At 34.1% G+C, this 21,530-nt stretch overlaps 1 protein-coding gene and 1 pseudogene across 1 annotated transcript in view; one reads left to right on the top strand and one right to left on the bottom strand.

Annotated features, from left to right (window-relative positions):
- The window catches only part of IMMP2L (inner mitochondrial membrane peptidase subunit 2), a 950,803-nt gene that overhangs the window by 665,853 nt on the left and 263,420 nt on the right, over positions 1–21,530 (bottom strand). The gene's annotated exons all lie outside the window — the stretch shown is intronic.
- LOC125995500 (uncharacterized) lies at positions 7,634–7,794 on the top strand (annotated as a pseudogene).

A 21,530-nucleotide genomic window follows, 5' to 3' on the forward strand; every position in this document is an offset into this window, starting at 1 on the left:
CATGAAAGAAGATACTAGCACTCCCCAAAGTTAAGTATGTAGTCAGTAAGGCACCAGCATTGATAGCTCTGTCTCCTGGACATCACACAGTACTGAACTTCCAAAGCAGTAATACCAAGGTGTCAATCTATCTGTCTATTTACATAGAAAATCTAATATTGAGATGTGCTAAAATTACAGTTGGTAAGTTTCCAGTCTATTTGAATTCCTTCGTGTCTGGATAAAAACAACTGCCAGGAGTATATTCCGAGGAATCCCAAGGAGACTCTGACAGTATCTGCTCAAATGAATTTAGAGACTACAAGGTCTTGGCTGAAATTTAAGAAGCTTTCATTGTTCACTATCAGGGAAAATGCCCCTCAATGAGACACATACATGACCTAGGGGTCTCTCTACACAAAATAAAATGCTCTCCATAAACAGTTCTACTACCAAAGTTAATTATTTCCAAGGGAGATCAATTTGTTTAAAAGCAAGCTAATTTTCTGGACTGAAGTTAGGATTATCATTCCCCACTAGCATTTCTCTAATTGAGATAATTTATAACTGCCCAACAATACAAACACAGTGCTGTGGTTTGGTGCAGGAAGCAGACAATTAGATCTCAAATTTAATAATACGAATATTAGTTTTAACAAGCCAGAGACTCTAGTATGAAGTGTGTGTTTCTATAGATGAATGTGTAATTATCTGTGTCTTTCCCATGTGTATATTTTTCACAGGGCAACACAACTCAACATGTATATTTAACATGTATATTAATTAATGTATTCCAAGCTTTTCTGCCTAAGTACATATAGAGGAACTGAGTTCTTTGATAGTACAAGAAAAGAATATATAAAACACTTGTGAAACTGAAATCAACTAATTTGGAGCTCTATTTATTCTCTAACTCTTTATATCTACCAATTAAAATTTTTAGACAAGAACATTTTAATATTTGAGTTATTTTTCTAGGTAAACATATGAGATATACACACAAGGAATGAAATTTTAAAATAAACCATGATTTAAAATATTGTATGTAAGTTTGAACAAGGGGAAAGGTAGCTTAATAAGGTATGACTTTTTACTCAGTATATTTTGTTTCTCTCTACCTCATTGCATTTACTTTACCATCACCACCATTCCAGTATTTTTATAAACAAAATGATTTCCTTGGATTCTAGAGAAGTACTTAAGACTATCTTTAGGATATTTCTAATATATTTAATATTTCCTTGTAAAATTAGAAATATTCATTTTTCAAAGTATCTGTTATTGAATCTATTTTTTCTTTTTTTTTTTGTACCACACCCAGCAGTGGTCAGGAGTTATTCCTGGTTCTATACACAGTGATATGCCAGGGTTTGAACCTGGTTGGCCACATTGCAAGGCAAATTGTACTATCACTCCATACCATAAAACAATTTTTCATAATAAAAGAATTATTTTTCCTACTTGTCATGAACTAAAACATGAATCTGAGAAATTTTGAACTCTGTGAATCAATAGTAAAAGGCAAGGTAAATAAGTTAATCATTTGGAGCCAGAAGAGGTTTTGAATATGTGGCTCAGAAGCAGAAAGTGTCTACTTTGCAAGACTGAGGCTAGTAGCTAGATAACATATGCATGTAACAACATGTACTGAACTCAATCTCAAAAGCTCTGTTGTTTGGGACCATTAGCAGACAATCTGCTATGATAAGTACCACAGTAAAAATATATTCTTCTTGATGAGTACCACAAATAAGGATGTGTGTGCTTTTTGGTAAGAAGTATGAACCCCAGTTAGCACATGTATAAGCAATAAAGCAATCCTCAGACATCACTACAACCCAAATATCTGAATAAATCACAACTTAATGGGTGATGTCTCTGGTGAGCATATGTGTGCCTGCATCAGAATGAAAATGGAAGGTGCTCAGTGAACTCCACAGTCAAGCATAGATGCACCACAACAGATGTGAAGTGGGAAACCTGGCTTCCAACACAACCAAGTAAGTACACCGATACCAAAACTAATCATGAATAAATCCTGCTTATCAAAGAAAAATGAAAAGCAAAGGGAAAAACAATTGAGTGGTTAAAAGATATGTATTTAAAGTATAATTTCAAAAGATATACGATAAAGCAACTTAGAAAGATATGATAAAAGAATTGAAATTTGAGTGGGCATGGAAGGAGAGTTCATTGGTCAGAAGAAATTATTTGAGATGCACTGGATGACCCCTACCCAGAACCACGAGTGGCAGATATGAACAATCCTAGTCTACTACCAGATATGGCTCTAGAAACCCTTCAGCATCCTCATGGTAGATTGGGTGTCTTTAGCCACAGGTTCTGAGCAATTCTGCGTGCTCAGGGAATAGCAATGAATCACCAGTTTTAATTGGCTACGTATAAACAGGAGTACCCCTTGATCTCTACTAACTACTTGGGATGCCCCAAGGAATAATAATAAAATAACAAATTGCTGAACTATTAAACATAATATAAAAGATATGAAAGTTGAAGGTTAACAAATTATTGCAATTATTATAGCCTAGATTATAGGGAAGACTTCTGAAATATTTCATCAACTCTTCATAAGATGACTTTAGTTTATACAATAGTAAACAAATTTGGACTAAAAATTGCCACCACTGCAGTCTAATAAGTCCCATCATTAGGCCCACTGAGAAGCCTTTCCTCAGCACAGATGGCTAACCAAGACTACTGATAGTGAGGGTGATATTTTTCATGCTTAGTTACAAACATTTATTTGGCCTAAATATGAATCTCCCTTCTGCTTTATTGTGTATATATTTAAGCATTTACCTCCTAATATAAGGATTTATAACAGGTAAGTATAGCCTTGATTAAATTTCTCTTTACCTGGAAAACTCCACATCAAAAGTTACTTAAAAAAATAACTTTAATTCTCATAGTCTTTTAAAAGGCTCTGCAGCTTTAAACAGACTTCTCTGTCAGATGTAAGGAATGTTTGCTTTCAGACATCTCTAAGGGACTTTGAGTGACTGGCTAACTAAATTTTACCTTAGAGTTAATATCCAAAGTTAGGCCTGGAAGTAGCAATGGGTTATTAATAAAACTTTTACCAGGGATAGATTTGCATCTCTTTCAGGTAAGTTTGTCTCTGTTATTGCCCCTTCTAGAAACTTTTAGTCAGACCTTAGGAAGTTAGTTATCTTTTATATAGCCCCTAAAGCCAAAGCCTGTTCCCTCAGGAAAAAGAAATTTGATAGAAAAACCTAGCTTCTTGCTAAATCCCTTAATTTACATCAGAATTGACACCTAGGACCTGGCCAGAGAGGAACTGCTTTGAGATGTTAAATTTATCTTCTTTTCATCCTCCAGGCTCTCATTTGAAATGTATCTATTCATAGGTCTACAAACCACATAGAGGCATGTTAATTGTTTTGAAGATCAAATAATGTATACTGATAACTTCTGTTAACAGGAGAAATATGTTGTATTTTTCAAAGAAAAAAATGTGAGCATTTTTTCATACCATAAAAAAACTGTGACTAGCAAAAAAATCCCCCATATGTACTCCCAATAATTGACAATAAAACTGTCAAATAGAATTCTGTTCTCCCACATAACCTTGTCTGGTTCATTATATTCCATAATTCACTGTTCATGCATCCACTTTTCTAGAGAGAGTTTAAAGAAGTTCTCTAGTGTAATCAGACCAAGCTAGCTGCAATAACAAATCTCAAAAAAAGCTCAAGAGGGCTATTACTTTATTTTTTTGTTTGGTTTTGTTTTGTTTTGGGGCCACACCCGGCGGTGCTCAGGGGTTACTCCTGGCTGTCTGCTCAGAAATAGCTCCTGGCAGGCACGGGGACCATATGGGACACCGGGATTCGAACCAACCACCTTTGGTCCTGGATCGGCTGCTTGCAAGGCAAACACCGCTGTGCTATCTCTCCGGGCCCATCTTTTATATAGACGTGTTACCCAAGTTAATAACAAAAAAGGTTATTTTTATCAAAACTAAATATATATTACACTATCTGTGTTCATTAGTCAGAATGATTGAGTGAGCCAGTATTAAATATGCTGCATATCAATATTAGGTACATTGGAAAACTATACTATACTATACTATACTATACTATACTATACTATACTATACTATACTATACTATACTATACTATACTATACATTAGTATATAGGAAAACTATGCTGCAGTTGAGGTTAAGTGTCACCAATAAATAAACAAATCAAAACCAAATTTGACATAGTATTAGGGTAAATGAGTCAGGATAGTAAACAGCAGTGAAAAGTAAGAGTGGGGCCAGAGAAATAGTACATATAGTAATGCTGGGTTTAATCCCTAGCATCCCATATGGTTCCTTGAGCATACCAGGAATGATTCCAGAGCATAAAGCCAGGAAAAGCTCAGAGCAATGCCAGATTTGACCTCCTCTCAAAAGAGAGCATACTAAAAGAACCAGTGTGTGGCAGTCCTGGTTGTTTCTCTAGGTGCTTTTTTTAAAAATAATTTTTATTGTGACCAAAGTAGATTACAAAACTTTCACAATAATATTTTAGGTACATAGTGGCATTGAACCAGGGCATTCCCAAAACCAATGTTGTCTTCCCTCAAACTCTGTACCCAGCATGCATTCCATATCCCCCTCCACGACCCCCCCATGAGGTGCTAGTATAAGTGGTTCCTTATGTATCTAATTTGTTATAGAATGGGTATCGATTCTATTGTCATTGGCTTTGAATTTGGTGTTTAAGACTGATCATTTTTTTCTATTCAATGTTATACAAGTGTTTGGTCTTGGTATCATCAATTTTTCCCCTCAATTTATGAGGTAGAACAAATTGATTCAAGTTTTGTCATTCTGTTTGAAGGAAAAGAAAAAGAAAAAGAAAAGAAAACAAAAATCAAACAAACAAGAAAAATGCAAAAAAAACAAAAATCAAACAAAAAAACCAGGAGGGGCCCATCTAGAGGGGTTATAAATATCAATTTAAGAGAAGAGAGGGGGGTCTGGAGAGATAGCACAACGGTGTTTGCCTTGCAAGCAGCCAATCCAGGACCTAAGGTGGTTGGTTCAAATCCTGGTGTCCCATATGGTCCCCTGTGCCTGCCAGGAGCTATTTCTGAGCAGACAGCCAGGAGTAATCCCTGAGCATCGCCGGGTATGGCCCAAAAACAAAAAAAAAAAAAAAAAAGAGAGAGAGAGAGAGAGAAGAGAGGGGATAAAGAGGAAAAATACCACAAAAAATAATTGAAATTAATAATTAACAACAAATAAATTAATAAATACATAAATAAAATTAATAATAATAAAAGCAAAAACTACAATGACAAATGACAAAAAGATTTCCAAAAAACAGTACTACAATACAGAAAACAACCAAGCAATAATCATGAGCCCAAAATAAAATGAAAGAAAAAGAAAAAGAAAATATTTATGCTTTCTTTTCTCCCCCCACCCCTCTTTTGCAAATGCACAGTAAATATTGGGGAAATTAGAAAGGGAATTCCCTTGGCCTAAGAGATGCAGGGTTTCTCTGCCCTTGAAGCATACTGTTATGGGAATAACTACAGGCTCCGTACATGCTCTTTTACTTTCCCCTAGGTCTTTTTGTGGTGTCTGGAAACTTTCTGTTCAGTCGTGAATGATAAAATCAGACCACTATAACTAGAGATCTTGGTATATGCACAGGTCATAAGATGAAGCTCTACGTGCTTTTTTAATCAAGTTAAACAATAACCAAAATTGTTTATAACAACTGCCTTATTAAGCAATAAAACATTTCTGTATGAAACCCAATATGTACAGTATTGTAAATCATGGTGTCTAAAAACAAATTAAAAAATTAAGTTGAGTAAGAAATACTGAGTCAAAAATATTAGAGTATCTTAATACTCTACTTCAAATAATAGAACTAGACAGAATATTTGAATACAATCAAACAAATAACCTCAGATATCTATAAAATAATTCTTCGAAAACTGATATATATTATTTTCTTGTCAACATGAAACATTGTCCAGTACAGACCATGTGAAAGCACATAAAATAAACCTCAATAATAGTATACAGTTAAGTACTGCTGAGAGTTTACCCAAGGTTCCCCAAAGCCCGGATGGAGGTATACTATATAAATAAGGAAATTATCAAAGAGAAAAAACAATTGCAGTACGTGATAAAATGAGTGCTAGCGAAGAACTAAAAGGACATGTAGAATCTTCTTATTTGTAGTCAGACACATTATCCATTGTGCCACTTAATTTAGTCTCTGGCATCAGATGTAAACTCCAGGACTTTAATCTGTATTGAGCTAAGAGTAGTATGAGATAGTGCTCCCATTTTTTTTTTTTTTGCATTTAGTGATCAGATTACAAATGCCACTTACTAAAAATTTTTTGATCTCTAAAAAAATTTTTAAAATAAAAGAGCATATAAAAAGTTGATGCTAATTTTTGTAGGAAAATGCAAGAAAACTTTCCAGAGCAAAAGCCAGAGAGATTATAGAGGAGGGAAGGTGCTTGACTTGAACAAGTTTGCTTCCTGATATCCATTATGTTACCCTGGGCACTTCCAGGAGTGATCCCTGAGTGTGAATTAGGAGTAAGCCCTGAGCACTTCCAGGTAATGACCCCTGTTTGCAAAAAAAAAAAAAAAAAAAAAGATTGACAAAAAAATATATTTTTAAATTAACACAGAAGAAGAGTATCAAAATTAATTATATAATCTGGAATAGTAAGCAGAACTAAGCTACTGAAAAATGGGTGCGTGGTAGGAGGATACACTGGAAAAAAAGAAACTATAAAAAAAGAAATTATGGTATGGTTAATATCCAAATATTTAATACTTCTATAAAATATAGACTTCATTTTGAACAAAACAATGTCATTAAACTGCAGAATGAAAGTAAACCATTATATTTGTAATTTACAACATTTTATCTCATAATATTCACATATAGTAGTACCATTTTTTCTTAGTAAATAACACTAAATTTTTCAAGCCAGGCATAAAAAGGAACAAACTGTCCTTTATCTGTTGGATTCTACCAGTTACTAGCACAAAACTGAAGACATTGCAGTAATTTAAAATAACATTAACTGTACAAACAGTGCCAAATTCCTAGAGAAATACTGAGTATAAACTGAAGAACATTTCTTTTATTTTATAATTCAGTTAGCCTTTAATTTAGTTGGCTATCCAATGTAATTGAACAAATTATAACAGAATTGTGTTTCCTTAGACTTTAATGCTACTAGGAAAGAACTCTTAATATCCTCTGCTTATCTGTGGCAATTTTTAAGGAAACAATGCTTAATAAGGAATAAGAACAATTAAAGGACCAGAATTTGTTACTGCAGCTTAAATCCACAAGAAGGTAAAAGCCATCTGCATCTAAACACCATAATAATATCTACAACACAGTAATGCTTATTATAACTAAAAATTTTTTTCATAAAATAAAGTAAAAGTATTTGGAAATTTACTAGCAAATTTAGGTCAAAAACATAAAGCTTTACCAATAGTTTTAATCAAAACTTACCACCCACTCATAAGAATAAAATAATCATAAAAAACAACAACTACAATAATAATAATAATACATATTAACTGTGTACTACAGAAAATGTCTCAAAAGAAAGCCGGGTAAGCTTTGCGCAGTGACAGTATCGTAGCCAATGAGGTTTATCCAAGGTGCGATTATTGCTCATTGAAAGGAAGCCAAGTAAAATGGACCTTTCAGTTGAGGCTACATATGAGGAAATTTTGATGCAAACGTAGTATCATAATTTTCCCACATTTATCAGTTTGAAAACCAGAGCAGCTGGCTGAGGCAGTCAGGAAAATAGCATGTTAAAACATGAATAGAGTAAATGGGCAAAATTGAAAAAAAGAAAAAAGAAAATGAAAAGAAGGAAGATTCAGAGATGTTAGAAAGGAGATGTATCTATCACTCACAATGCAATCAGGGATGAACAATAATAAAACAAGATCTGAATGTAGAAGATAGACATAGAAATTAGTAAGATTGCCTGGAGCAAAAGAATAGCAGGTAAGTTGCTTGCCTTGCACATGGCTCCCTAGGGTTTGATCCCCATCACCAGCAATGCATGTGATCTCCTGAGCATCACATATGCTTCTCCAAACACTACCAGAAGTGATTCCTGAACACAGAATCAAGAATAAACGCTGGACACTACTGAGTGTGTAAGAGGAAAGGAGAAAAGGGATGGGGGAAAGGGGAGAGAGTAGTGGGGAGAGGATGGATGGGAAAAGGAGGAAAATAGAGGGAAAAGAAGGGGAGAGGAAATTTGTTAAAATGTAGAATGTGTTTAGAAGGACAAAAGTCATTATAAAAATTCCACATTTCTGAATACTAAGATTTACAGATGTTATTAGCAGCAATGAATGATAAAGCATACAATTAAACAACAAACTGGCCAGGCAGAATGTATACTGACAAGGGTCCAGAGCCTTGGCACAATGATAGGGCGTTTGCCTTGCACTCAGCTGACCCAAGATGAACCTAGGCTCAATCCCCGGTATCCCTTATGGTTCCCCAAGCCAGGAGTGATTTCTGAGTGCATAGCCAGGAGTAACCCCTGAGTGTCACAGAGTGTGGCCCAATAACAAAAAAACAAACAAAAAAGGGGCCGGCGCGGTGGCGCTAGAGGTAAGGTGCCTGCCTTGCCTGTGCTAGCCTAGGACAGACCGCGGTTTGATCCCCCGGCATCCCATATGGTCCCCAAGCCAGGAGTGACTTCTGAGCGCATATCCAGGAGTAACCCCTGAGCGTCACCCAGTGTGGCCCAAAAAACAAAAACAAACAAAAAAAGTAAAGAATTTATGCTGACAAGAAATACTATCATCTAAAATCAAAAAATAAAGCAATATAAACCAAGAGTTTCCTTTTATATATACATATTTTGAAAAATTAAAATTTTAGGCTGCAGAGACAGTAGACTTATCAGGGTACTTGCTTCAATGTTGGATATCCTTGTATCCCATATGGTCTCTAAAGCCTTCCTAAGAGTAATCCCTGATTACAGAGCCAAGAGTAATCTTTGATGTTGCTAGGCCAGTTGTGGTACTCAAAAAAAAAAGGGGGGGGGCAATGTATCCAAGGAAATAAAACTTTAATCATAAAAATCAAATTATTTGTCCAGCTATATAATGCACCAATAGAAAATAAGCATAAAAGAAATCTTTCCATAAAGTTCTCAGACACTGACTACCTACCATCTGGGAAATTCCAGAAGAGCACTGATATCTGAAGATCGGTAAAACTTTGAGTCAAAAAACCATTCATGGAAAACAATTATAGCAACTTTTCTTTGTTTGGGTTTTTGGGGGTTTGCTTTGTTTTGGCAGCACTTAGGGGTTACTCCTGGTTGTGAGCTTAAAAATTACTCCCGGCAGACTTGGCAGACCAGAAATGGATACCCTGGATAGACCTGGGTAGACTGTGTGAAAGTCAAATGCCTTATGTGATGTACTATCGCTCCTGCTCCTATGCAACTATTATTTAAATTGCAAATGTCCCTCCCTTATCAGTTGCTATAAATTGATATTCATTTAAAATTTGCAAAAGAAAGAACCAGCTATTGAAAAAACATATACAGTTTCATGGTGAACAAAACATTCTTTTAAGAAAAGATATTGTCTCATTTATATGCCTATGCACATAGATTTGTGGAAGAAATGATAACTTTATAAGAAAACAAAACCTGAATTTCTTAAATTTTCTAAGAAAATTTAACCAAACATTGAACCAAACTTTATATTAAAAGTATTAAAATAAATTAATGCATACTTTGAAGCATTAGAGAGAAAAAAACTTAAGCAAGGGCTTTGTCTAATATTACTGGATGGCCAGGAGATAGTCCCTATCACCCAAATCGATATAAATATTGGTTTATATTGATATCAATATAAATATAAAGCAATAGGTTTAGCATTATTTTAATAGTAAGTTAAATTTTCTTTGAAACAAAATAATTTACTTAATATTTGTCTAATATTACAGTGATCTCAAGTAATTAAGAGAAAATAAAATAAACAAATAAACCATAAATAAACAGGAACTTCTCTAATAAAAAATTAAGCAAGTTGTTCATTGGAGACACTTTATTTGAATAGTGCTTATTTTTACATGTTTATAAGGATGTGCAGAATAAAATCTCTGGCAAAACAATGACAATAAGTTCTTTGAGGCAATGAAATTTCAAGGGCTTTTTTTATTGACTGCAAGATTGTATGTCTTTACAGGTGAACAAAAAATTGCAAAAACAGAGGAACACACTCATGCTATCAGGCACTGGAGGAAGTCCAATAAAATGCAGCACTGACCTCCAGTAGTTATAGTCTAATGGAGAGGAAGAAATGTAAATTATTACTTCCAATCAATGAAGGAAGGACTCAAGGAGCCCTGTGCCAGTGTCATGGATTGTGGAGATAAAGTGACTTTATTAAAGGGTCAGGAAAGGCTTCACCTGTAAAGGAGAATAAACTTCCATAGAGAACAACACAGAACAATGTCCTTCTAGGGGAAAAGCAACAGCTGAGTCTATAACCTCAGACCCTTGCTCATGAGAAGACAGTGTACGGACTCAAAGCTGAACTGAATCTGGACATGAAATCATTACACTAGGTAAGTGGCCTAGGTTATTCTCAGTCAGTTCAAAAGTACAAAAAATGAGGGAAAAAATTCTAAAAATTATAATGAAAATATTCAAAGCATCATAGGGAGGAAGGTATATAGGGCAAAGGTCTTCAGTGCCTGAGTTCTTTGTCAGAGAAAAGAATCTAGAGCAAAGATATTAATAGAGATATTTATTAAAAAGCTAACAGATATCTTAGGGGCCATATGGATAACCCCAAGAGAAAATGTTCTGCACTGTATTTGAAGCTAAGGACTTCTAAAAGCGTGCACTAAGGAGAGGAATGTACATTAGAAGTAATAAGCATGGTTGGTTGGTTGTCAAAGTTGTGTGTGCATATGACTACATGCTTGTGCATACATGTGTTATTAGCATCAAAATTTCTTTAGGCATGGGAGATAGGACTTTAGTTCCAACAGTAGCGTTCCAATGCCCCAGCTATAACAGAACTATTTCAGGGTTTCAGAAAGAAACTTTAGAAATTCCTATGAACTATAATAGAGATAAAAACATAGAGTTAAGTATAGAGCTCAAGTGACAGAGCATGTGCTCAGCAGATATGGGATAGATTCCCAGTACTACACTACCCTTGTCAGCTAGTGCCCCCAAACACCAACAGAAATTATTACATAACACCAGGCCCAAACCAGCAGAACCAGCATTTCAACGCATGACCTGGATAACATATAGGGTGTGGCAATGATTAAGAAAAAATCTGAGCCATCTATCTCTAAATGCTGTGTATTGCATACATGAATTCTGCATGTAAAGGACTATTTTGATATTATGTAATTTCAGGTTTTGGACAACTTCAAAAGCCATTTTTGGGAATGTTTTTAGTGAATCTAATAACTGTAACTAAAGTATTGTATATCTATTACATCAAACAAAGTCAGAATTGGAATATATCTGACCAAACACACAATACAATTTACTATGCTAGGATAAAGCACTAACTTGTATGCTATCTCTTAATGTTTTCTACTTCCCAATTTGCCAGTGCATAAAGAAAAAACAAGGTTGCAGTTCACGAGCTCCTCATGCTTATAAAAGTAATTCCACATCATTCTTAATTTGGTTTCTAAAGGGCTTCTCTTCTAATATAAAGGTCATGCTATTGACCTATCATCAGTTAATTATGTGCAATAAGTGAGTTTTCTGGGAGTAGGGCTGTTGAATCCCTTCACACTTGATTACCAAGTGTCCTTTACAAAAATTATTCATATATATATACACACAATATAAAATGAAACAAACAATGGCAATAAATGTTTCCTACATTGAAGATAATTCTCTATATGAAATTGGTTACGATATTGCTTGATATAGTTGTTGAATTCTGACCATATTTGTATAATCAAGTAATATTTTAAATACCTTACAGGAAATTTTTAAAAAATTAATTAGTTTTGTTGAGCTATGACAGACTTACTTAAATGATTAAAAGGTTGTAATGATGTAGGAGGATCTTTTTATATCAGAGGTCAGCAGCTCTGTAGAAGTGAAGGCCAAGCAGCTAATTCCTGTTTTTGGCAAGCAAGGGAGAGCAGAAGAAAGACAGAGAACTCCAAAAAAGCAACTCAAAAATAGCTGTGATACCTATATAAGAGGAGACTTTCTTAACAACTTATTTCAGATTGAACTTCTGATTCTGTGTAATGCTTCATATATTCTGATTATACGTATCATTATATAACACAGCATGTTAATATCTATCTTCCTATACTGGTCATAAAAAATGTGTTTCTGTTATATTCCCATGAGTAAAACATCACCTGCTCACTATCAGAATTTACATAACCATTCTTGGGAGGAATAAAAGAAAAATAAAATAAATAAATATCCTAATACATTATTTATATGCATTTCATGTCTTACTATTTCACCATAATACAAAAACCAATAAATATTCTCTTAACCTTTGATGAACTAGCAACAAAGGAATTGAATGGTTTTCTTCCCTAGATAAAAAAGGGTAATGGGTCTACTTTTCTAGATAAAAACAATATTTTACAATGAGATGACTAATCAAATAAAAGTCTTTTGGGGTACAACAGAAAATAAAAGGCCAGAGGGATGTGATAGAGGGCTTTAGAGCTCTGGACCAGAGTTCACAAAAATATAGCCTTTTCTTGCTTTACTGAACAAAGCCTGATTCACTAAACTTGTATATACAACTATTACAGAGAGAACTAGGCAAAACTTTTATTTTAAAAATATCTAAACTTCAGAAACACAGTAAACATGTCTGCATTGGCCAGATCGATAGACTCACACTATTCTTGAAAATAATATAAACCAAGCCTTGAAAAATCATGTGTACACCAGCTTCACAGCTGAAAACTGGCAATCTTGGAAGAAGAGGCAGATCGAGACCCTGCACTGAGGATGCCACATTAGCTGTAACTGTCACCCACGATCATGGTATCCCCAATGGTCCAGCTTCACCACTTAACCACTAATCTCTGCAAAGATGCCAAACCTAACAAAACTGTATAGTAGCTGACATCGTGTATGGTATGTTGACTGATATCACCAGGACTTTTGGGAGTACAGGCACCCCCTTTATCCTCTCTATCCCTTGCCTTCTCATACTTCTAGAAGGCCTGGCAGCTAAAACCACACCCCACAATAGCTGCAGTATCAGCCATAGAGATTAGAATTCCTGGACTGATAAGCCACATATATGGCTGTGTGGCAACTCCAAATTTTCAATACCATCGACCCAGTAGGTACATACAAATTTAGGTGATAATGTGGATCCAAAGCCACCTAATGTTAAGAAACAAAGCAAGTAACATAAATATCAGGTAGCAACGAATAGCAAACCTTCTGACAATGACTTAATGAGTTCATTGGCAAATACAATGATTTTCAAAAATGTTCTTGTTGCTGTACTTTAAAATATTACACTTACTTATATAAAAGCTATGTAAAATATATTACTTTGTGCCTTCCAAGGGGTAGGCTTTAGAATGGATGAGAATGTAAAGACAATGATAGAGAAGATTTTTATATTGGTGGTGGGATTGATATTGGAGCATGAGTGAAAGAAACAAATGTATTATGAGCAACTATAAAATACATAATCTTTAAATAAAGCAATTTCCTAAAAAAAGAAAGAAAGAAAAAAATAGCCTTGTCTGATTTACTAGTTATCTTTTTTTGGGGGGGCCCACACCCGGCAGTGCTCAGGGGTTACTCCTGGCTGTCTGCTCAGAAATAGCTCCTGGCAGGCACGGGGGACCATATGGGACACTGGGATTCAAACCAACCACCTTAGGTCCTAGATCAGCTGCTTGCAAGGCAAATGCCGCTGTGCTCTCTCCAGGCCCTGATTTAGTAGTTATCTTATATTTTTATAGAAATTAGAGAAAAGTGCTCTTAGAGTTGTAAAACATAGTTCTCCTTGCTTTCAGTCTAAATCATTCCCTGAATCTAGTGGTCCATATATAGAGTTCTTTCTTAATAAAAATAATACTCGTTGAATATACAAACCACAATGCCAATAACAATAAAAGCAGGAGCTCCAAACCAAATCAATCAAGCTTAAAACTAGGCCTTTCAAAGAGGTAGGGGTGGGGCTTGGGGAATGGGAGGGAGCATGGGATACTAATGGAAGGAAGTTAATTCTGGTTGGAATTTCTGGTACTGAAAAAGAATTTTCCTAAATATTCAACTATGAATAAATTTGTAAATAAAGTTGTTTCAATAAAAAATTTAAAAAATATTTACTGAAGGAATCTATGACTTTCAAGAATTGTTGAAAAATTATCCTTAAATCAAACTTATGGTGATTTAAGTTCTTTCTTCTTTGCTTTTCTTCCTCCTACCACGAAGAATGAACAGCTGCTCATCATTAAACTTTATGTTTGGGAGTGTCTATCAAAAGACAAATCTCCTGGGAACCACTCATGGCCTTTCTGTCTATGATTTCACTGACCTGAAGTCTAATTAAGTTCCTATTCAGACCTCGTTTCTGTAGACTAAACTCAATTCTTTAGACTTTCATCCTACAACAATTTCTCAACCCTTTTAATGATTTCTGTTGAATTACTCTGGATTTTCTCCAAATTGTACAGAATAAAGTCATGACCAGGCCACAGGAGCAAAAGAGAATTGCTCACAGCACCTTAATGTTACACTCTTACTTCTATAAACTATTTTTCATTCCTCTGCAAATTACTCTGTAGATGTCTCTACTACACTATCTACTACTTGCAGTGTTTATTCTTAAAACTTATCAAACATATATTTAAATTGTAATCTGTTTTCCTTTTTGGAATACTGGAATTCTAGCTGATTTGGCCATACTAGCTTATTACTTATTATTAATGAAAATAAAAACTACCAAACTATCACTGGGAAATATTATTCAAAACTTTTATTGACAAAATTTTTAGGATAATCCTAAAACAATTTGAGTCAGATACTTGAGTTTAAATTTTGACTCAGTCATTAACCATTTTTAGAATTTAGGAAAATATTCACCTTGTCTATGGCTTGAAATAGCCTACCACAGTGTTATCTTAAGAAATGAATTTGCAAAAAAAAAAAAAAAAAAAGAAATGAATTTGCTAGAAAGAACATAGTAGAGTAATATTGTACCATATAACAATACTAATATTTATTTTCTTATTTTTATTTAATGCAAAAACACCTTAGTCATTCTGAACTATATTCAACTGGACAATAATAACTAAGACCAAGAGAGCCCTTCCCTCTTTTAAAATGAAATTCAGTATGGAAGATACAAGGCTGATTAAAATAACCATAAGTCAAAGATTTAACTCTCAACTATATCTCATATTCCATTTCAGGCAGCAATGGCCAGAACGGATAGAGCAATGATGCACAGTAAAGAAGACAAAGACATCACTCAGAGGTCCATTTTAGAAAAAAACCTTTAAGAAAATACACAAAATTTGACAACTTAACCCAAATATTGATTATAAATTGAAAACACTGTTAAGAAGCATTTCATTATAGAAAAGAAGATAACAGTTTATTGCTTCATTGATAATAAAAATATTAGCTATCTTCACTTTTGGCAAAATTTTTCATTGTAATTTTTTTTTAATATAATTTTTATTTTGATCATAGTGGCTTACATATTGTTGACAATAATATTTTAGGTACATATTTACATAAAATCAGGGGGGATTCCCATCCCCAAATTGTCCTCCCTACTCCCCCGTTTCTGTCTTACCTCCCATTTCCTCTTCCCTCACCCCCAGGACGGCTAGAATATGTGGTCCCCTCTGTCTCTAACCAACTACTTAGTAGTCTTGCATCAGTTTGGTCTTGATGCCTCCCTTATTTCCCCCTCTAAGTAGGGGCAGGGGTAGCTAGTTCAAGTTGCGTGGTTTTGCCTGAAAAAGAGAAAATAAATAAACCGGGGTAAGAGTTTAATACCCCGAAAATGGGCAGAATCCTTCTAGAGGTTCTCATCATCGATTTGGGAAATGAAGGAGAAAAAGAAGTTGAGACACTCCACCAGTACCAAAAGAAGTGTCAAATATCCAGTGAGGACTCCAGCTATAACGATAAGCACCACAAAAAAACAGATAAAAAATAAACCAAAACAAACTAAAAACAAACACAAACAAACAAAAAACACGCCGTGGTCTTGAAATAAGAAACATGGCGTAGCACATAACGAAAGAAAAGAAAGGAAGAGAAAGAAAAGAAAGAAAAAAAAAAAGAATAATTGGGGCCAACAATTTCAATAATCACATCCAAACTGAGGAATCGACCAAAATAGCTAGGTAAATAAAAATAATAATAACAATAATAAATGAAGGTAAGATATATATATATATATATATATATATATATATATATATATATATATATATATATATATATATACATAACCAAGGTTTTGTGTTTTTTGTATTTTTTTTTCCCTCCTGCCCTGGCACAGTAAATATTGGGGTCATTCGAAAAGGAATTCACTTGCCCTATAAGATATGGGGTTTCTCCGTCCTTGGAGTATACTGTCATGGAATCAGCTCTAGTCTTTGCTCAGGATCATTACTCTCCAGGTTGTGGTTTTTTTTTTTTTTTTTTTTTTTTTTTTTTGGTGTGTGGAAAGCTTCTGCTCTGTCCAGTGTGATACTGTCAGAGCTCTGTGTTTAGCAGTCCCAGTATCTGTACATATCCTGAGGTGGGACTTATGGTGAAGTCAGTCTTTGTGAATCTGGAGGTTCTGTTACCTCAGTGCCATTTTAATCCATCTTCTGTGAACAACTTGACCTTAGAGCAGTTTAGCCTACCTCACCAGCTAACGACAAGACAAAACCAGAAGACGTGGCACCCTTTGGTAGGTCCAAAAGCCAAGATCGTGATTTACAGATGACTGGATACTAGAACCACGACCAGACTGTATACATCTTGGGACCAATAAAAAAGCCCTAGTCTAGGGTTTGAACTAAGACCTGCACAATAAGCATGATCCCCAGTCCCAAAGGTCCGGCAGAGACAATTGTAACGGAAAGGGGCTTCTGGAAGAACAAAGAAAGACGCTATCCTAGATGCCTTCCTAGGTTCAGCGCAAAGACCAAGATCATTGTAATTTTTAAAAAGGCACTTATGTCTCAATATCAAGAAACTAAGTAATAGTCTAAAGGTAAAAACAAAATTAAATTATTTGCTTATTTTAATTTATTGTTTTGGGAAAGTGCACTCACCCAACTGTGTTTGGGTTTTTTCCTGGCTCTGTCCTCCAAAACCACCCCAGGTAGGGCTCAGAAGACTAGCATTGGAGATCAAATTTAGATCAGCTGCATGCAAGGTAAGAGCCTTAACCCTGTATTTCTCTGACTCCCAACTTTTTTACTTAAAAATAAATAAATCCTAACTGGAGAGGATAGAAAATATAATTAGTTATGCAAATTCTATAATAATTTCCTTAATACTTAATCTACTGGTAGGCAACTAGCTTAGCTGTAAAGTCAGTTATTGAGTTAGTTATTGCCTTTACTGGTTACTGCCTTTTCTACAAAAACCTGTTTGGCAAAATACCCACAGTTATACTTTAAAATTGCTCAATGGAACTAGAAAGATATTACAGTAGGTTTGATTCTCAGCACCACATATTGTACCCGAGCACTACCAGGAGTGTAGTACCAGGAGTAGCCCTGAGTTTCACTAGGTGTGGCCTTAAAATAAACAGAAACATATCTAATTTATAAGTAAAATGTGTTTACAAATGTATCAATGTTTACATATTTAGACAGTTAAGTTTCCCCAACATGCTCACTATTGAAGTTTCTATACACCAGCCAGTATAGTACATAGGACCCTTTTATATATTTACTCCATAGGTTCTTTAAGTAACCTCAGTTCTAGTACTCTAAGGCTTTGCTTTTATTGACCACTGTCATATTGTTTTTGCTGTGCTCCTACATATATATCACATACAGTGATAATATCCATTATTGTGACTTAATTAGTTCAACACATGCCAGTTCAATCCATATTACAATATAAATGTAAGACTATCTTTTCTCATTCCTGACTAATATTCCATTGAGCAAAAATTTTAATACTGTGGTAAATACTTTAAATCAATTATGTTAAATGGAATGCTACCTAAGTAGAGAAAAGTCATTTTTATGCAATGAGATAATCTAGACTCGGGCGACACATTAAATGTTTTATACAATTTATCTCATTTAATCCCCATAAGATCCTTACCGCAGGTGAAGAAAATTTAAGTGTATAGAATTTAAGTTACATTTCAAGGTGACACAGATATGATAGGTATTCAGAAACATATGAATTAAAATATAAATCAAAGCCCAACCTATCTCTAGTTATAAAATAAGTTAATACTCATGACCAGCATTTCTTTTAATAAAAATGGTAAGATGAAAATAGTAGGATCATAAAGAGTAAAATTAAAAATAAATTGGAGACCATAGGGCATTTGCCTTACAAGTGGCTAACCCTGGTTCAATCTCTGGCATCCCATATTGTCTCCATGACGAGCCTTCCATGAGTAATTTCTGAGTCTGGAGTCAGCCCTGAGGACTAACCAAAATATATAAATAAATACAATTTTGAAAATGAAGTATCTAAAGCACAATTATATCACAACTATGTGCCTAAAAGCAGGAATTTAAATTTCTGCAGAATACTCACAGATTAATTCTATTCTATTTACTTTGTATTAAATCAGAGAAACTTTGGGTGAGACTCTTTGCAAAGAGTCATATGATTAGCAGGAACAAAATAAGTCAGGGTTGTTGAAAGAAAATTGATTTGAGAAAAATACTGTGAGTCATATTTTACTTTAAAAGATAAAAGGGATAGTATCAATAATAACAATAGAAACATAGAAACATAGATATAAAGCTGAACTGGATTGTACAAAGTATAGCATGCAGAGGAAAGGACAAACCTTCAAGGTGGGTAAAATATTTGATTTACACATAAAACTACAAGCAAAAAAAGTATCTTCTATAACTAATTTGTGTGTCACCCACCCCTTTTCTGCTATTTGCATAATTTAAAAGTTAGAGCTATTAAAGAAACAGAAAGGAAGTGGGTATATATATTTCCCTATACAAACATAGCAAAGAAACCTGATGTGTAGAAATATTTATAAATATTTTCCACTTTGCTTTAAGTTATTTCTTTATCATTGAAGCATGATAGTTTTTACTGAAACTTATTTAGAAAGATGCAAGGGAGAAAAGAGAGAGAAGTGTGTTTGAGAGAGAACACAGGCTTCTTCATATAAGACATAAGCAAAAGCAAACATAGAGACAAGAAAGCCAGAAGCATGTTCATAGGAGGACAGAGGTTTGAAGAGCAAGACAATTTTTCACTTTTTTATACACAAATTTGTAAGAACCAAATTAAAGTAAATTGCTGATGCTGTTCAACAGATGCAACATTTAATACAATGTAGCTAATAATAATAAAGAAAACTAGAAAAAGAAAATTTAAAATATCTTATTTCACATGCAATTTTCTCAGTCAGATTTTCAGAGAGAAGACTAATATGGATATTTTTTTACCCCTTGCTAAGTGTTATGTTGCAATGAATGGACTCTTCAATCAGGGAGAAGATAACTAATACTTTAGCCTACACAATTATCATGTAAATTTAACTAGTACATATTGCAACCCTTATGACTCCAAACATCTGCTCAATACAACTCTTTCTTATAATACATGAATTTTTAAATGGCATATTACAGCTTTTTCAGCATATTATGATATGCTAGTTTTGTCCTTCTACATAAGAGATTTTTCAGGTGTGACCTGTATTGAGGTACTAGAGTCATTAGTCACATAACCATCTGCTCAAATATATTTTCATCTAAAATTATATAGCATTCACAGCTATATTAAAATGATCCTCACATAATTTGGCATTTAATTACAAGTAGAATATCTCACTTACTAGAGGTCACCAATTCAACATTATGAATAAAAAATAAAAAACAAAGATGACAGCCACAAAAAAGAACAAAGAGTGGTCTAGTTATCAAAACACATTTCATTACACCAATGTACTACAGTAGGTGCAACCCAACTGACTTTACTTTTAACCTACATTCTCTAATTTAGATACCACTCAAACTGTTTTTCACTCCAAAAAAAAAAAGATAAGAATAAATAAATTTGAAAAGAGACACCATATTGTCACAGAGAAGCATATTAAGAGGAAACAAAACAAATTGGATACCAGTGAAAAGAAGAGATTATTTCTAACAATTTCAAATAAAGAAGTTATCTTGGGAACGGTGAAGTGGCACTAGAGGTAAGGTGTCTGCCTTGCAAGCGCTAGCCAAGGAAGGACCGTGGTTCAATCCCCCAGCATCCCATATGGTTCCCCCAAGCCAGGGGCAATTTCTGAGCGCTTAGCCAGGAGTAACCCGTGAGCGTCAAACTGGTGTTGTCCCCCCAAAAAAAGAAGTTATCTCAACTTAACAGTGAAGGAATAAAAATGTGCAATCATTGTGCTTAGCAATTGACTTTTACTTAGTGGAATTATTAAGCCTATGCCTTACCACCAAAAGATTATTTTCTATCTAGTCTTATGAAGCCATATGCGACATGTTGCTTAATCAGCACCATTTACACTAAAATAAAGAATCACTAGAGTTGAACAATAAAAAAAAATTGACAGACAAAAATTAATTTCAAATGGATCTGAGACCTAAATGTAAGACATACTACATAAAATTTCCAGGAAGAATGGTTATCATTTCTGGCAAAAATTTGATTAAGAAGGCTGTAAAATAACCACTAGTAACACAAACAAAATGGCATGTATATAAATTCATCAAAATTGAAAACTTCTGTACCTTAAATGAAATAAATTTATATTGAGAAAAGTGAGCCACACGTAGAAGAAAATATTTACAATACATATATATGGTGAAGAACTAGTAAGCAGAAATAAAAATTACTATCATAAATAGCCTTCAAGAAGACAAATAACTTAGAGATGAGTACCAATAATCTAATTATCTTTAAAAAGAATATGTATGAACAATAAATACACACTTGAAGAAATATAATGGAAGAGATATAATCAATGCACACTTAAAGAGTCAAAAAATTTAAAAATATCCCCCGAGCCAGGGGCAATTTCTGAGTAACCCCTGAGCATCAAACGGGTGTGGCCCAAAAAACAAAACCAAAAAAAATTTAAAAATATTAGAATATTAATATTACTACTAGAATGGTTAAAATTAAAAATTGACAGTACTATATATAAACAGGCATTTCCAAAAAATTAGTATAGGTGGGAAATAAGGACAAAGATGGTCAAGACTATGAGCACTTGAGGAAACAGAAATGAAAATTAAAAATGAGATATTGTTAAAAAATGAGATATTATTATGTACAATTAGTGACTAAAA

The sequence above is a fragment of the Suncus etruscus genome, chromosome 1, assembly GCF_024139225.1.
Source record: "Suncus etruscus isolate mSunEtr1 chromosome 1, mSunEtr1.pri.cur, whole genome shotgun sequence".
In the NCBI taxonomy this organism is placed as follows: Eukaryota; Metazoa; Chordata; class Mammalia; order Eulipotyphla; family Soricidae; genus Suncus; species Suncus etruscus.